The sequence below is a fragment of the Camellia sinensis genome, chromosome 12 (genome assembly GCF_055761805.1).
Source record: "Camellia sinensis isolate YWXY chromosome 12, ASM5576180v1, whole genome shotgun sequence".
Classification (NCBI taxonomy): Eukaryota; Viridiplantae; Streptophyta; class Magnoliopsida; order Ericales; family Theaceae; genus Camellia; species Camellia sinensis.
The window spans coordinates 78,153,740-78,156,321 of NC_138972.1; positions in this window are offsets into that span (position 1 = coordinate 78,153,740).

The following is a 2,582-nucleotide window of genomic DNA, read 5'->3' on the forward strand; positions in this document are numbered from 1 at the left end:
TTTGGCAATCCGTCATGAATGGGTGGACTGAACCAACAATTACCATTGATGGAGTTACAATCCCCAAACCAATTGATAAGTGGGACACAACTGATTACCAAAATAGTAGCTGGAATAGTAAAGCTATCAATTCTCTCTTTTGCGCTGTCACACCTGAAGAGTTTAGTCGTATTTGCAATTGTGAAGTCGCAAAAGAGGCTTGGGATATCTTACAAACTATTCATGAGGGCACTCCTTCTGTGAAACGTTCAAAACTTCAAAGGCTCACATCTAGTTTCGAAAACCTTTCAATGAAAGATAGTGAGACCTTTGATGAATTTTATGCGAAGTTGAGTGACATTGTTAATTCCAACTTCAATTTAGGCGAAAAAATTCCAGTTGTGGGAAAAATTTTGAGATCCTTGCCCGATCGGTTCCAACCAAAAGTTACGACTATTGAGGAGGCTCAAGATGTTGACAACCTCAAGCTGGATCAGTTGGTTGGAAATCTTCAAATTTATGAAGCACATAGGAATTTCAAAAAGTAACAAAAAGATACTATTGCTTATAGTAGTGCTCATAAAGTGGTAGAGGATTCTGATGAGGATTGCGAGATAGATTCCAAGATTACGGCTGCTTTTGTTAAACAATTTAAAAAATTTTTTTTGAAAAAGAATCCTAATCTTTTGGAATCTACTCATTCTCATAAATCTAAAGGCAAAGATAAACTCAAAATTAATCCTATAGCCAAGAAGGAGAAAGGAAAGATACAAGGGAACTCTGAAAGAATCCAATGCTATGAATGCCAAGGATTTGGCCACTTTGCTTCAGAATGCCCTACTCGTTTGAGGAAGAAGAAAGCCCTCGCTATCACTTGGGATGATGAATCAGAATCTGATGAAGATGAAAGTGACAACGAAGAGCAAGGCGAAGAGGGACATAAACAATTCCTTGCTTTCATGGTGGCTTCCGAAGCTGAAGGACAAACAGATTCTCCAAAGAGGTCAGTTGAGAATATCACTGATGATGAATCCTCGGAGAGTGATCATGAAGAGCTTGAGCAAGCTTATGAAAAGTTGTATAAGGAGTCTCTTAAGTTATTCAAATTGAATGACAAACTCACAAAGAAACTCAAAGCATGTGAAAGTGAGAATGTCAAACTTAAGGAGGAGATTTCCGAGGCCAGGATTAATGCCATCAAGGTAGCTGCTGACCGACAAGTTCTTTGTGCAAAACTGTTGACTTGTGAGACAGAGAGGAATGAGCTACTGCAAACCCATGCCATGTATGAAGAAAATATTGAATCTCTCGAGATGTCACAAGTTGCTTTGGAAGAGCTAATGATCAACAAAGAGGAAGAGCTCAAGTGTGCTATGGCTACCATTGGTCTTTGGAACAAAGGATCAAAGACTTTGGAGGATATCATTGGGTCTCAACAAATGAGTTGTGACAAGAGTGGCATTGGCTTTGGTGGTAAGAAAGAGCAAAAACAGAGTGCTTCAATGTCTCACGATACAATAACTCAAGGAAAGAGAGAACAAAAAATTCAACATAAGGATGGACTTCTTAAACTTCCTAGAGTTGGTAAGGTAAAAGAAAATAAGGTACACCCTGTTTTTATTTGTCATCATTGTGGTATGCATGGTCATATTCGCCCTTATTGTTATAAGTTGCATGGGAGAGTGTATTTGCCTAGACCTAGGAATAGGAAGTTGGAAACCATGTCGAGACGGGTTCCTATTGTAGGGGAAAGGAACCACAATGTCAAGACACCACCCAAGAATTGCAATTCTCACAACTTTGTACGTACTAAAGCAGTTTGGGTGAGAAAACTTGACTTGTGTTAATTTGTTTATTTGTTTTAGCTTTTGGATTTTTGTGTGTTGTTTTTAATGAAAAAAAAAAAAAACATGTGTGCTTGTTCATTTTTTTTGTCTTGCTTTATTTTTGAAAAAAAAAAGAAAAAAAAATCCCAAAAAGATTTTCTTAGTATGGTTTTGCAAGCTTGAAATTTTTGAGTGGTCCTTGGTGCATATTGGATTTGATGAGAATATCCATTACATGTTAATATATGTGTGCTTTCTGTGATCATTACTCATTTTGGAGTGTGTGTTTTTTGATTAGTATGTCTCATTCTGTACACACTCTTGGATTAGCAAATTTTGGAGTCTTCCGCCTTAGTGATTATTTTTTTATGGACTTCTGGCATTGTATCTTTTGCTTTTCTAGAGGAATTGACCTATACTAGCATATCTTGGGTGATGTTGAGTCTCTTAACCACCTACCATCCTTTTGCATCTCCATGGCTTTCCCCTTAATTCTTTGCAGTCTAGCCATGAGGAAAAGGCTACCTTAGAGTCACCAACCAGGCCATCTTTATTATATCCATGCTTCTCTGGTTCGGTTTCCATACTCTTGAGCGTGTCAGCCACCAATGATTGTGCAAAAGAAAAAGAAAAAGAAAAAGAAAAAGAAAGAGAAGAAGACAAAATATGCAAAAGAAAGAAAAAAAAAATGTGCAAAAGAAAGAAAGAAAAAAAAAGAGGAAAAGATTCATTGATTGAGGGGAGCCTCCGCCTTTACTCACCAAATATCCCTTGATT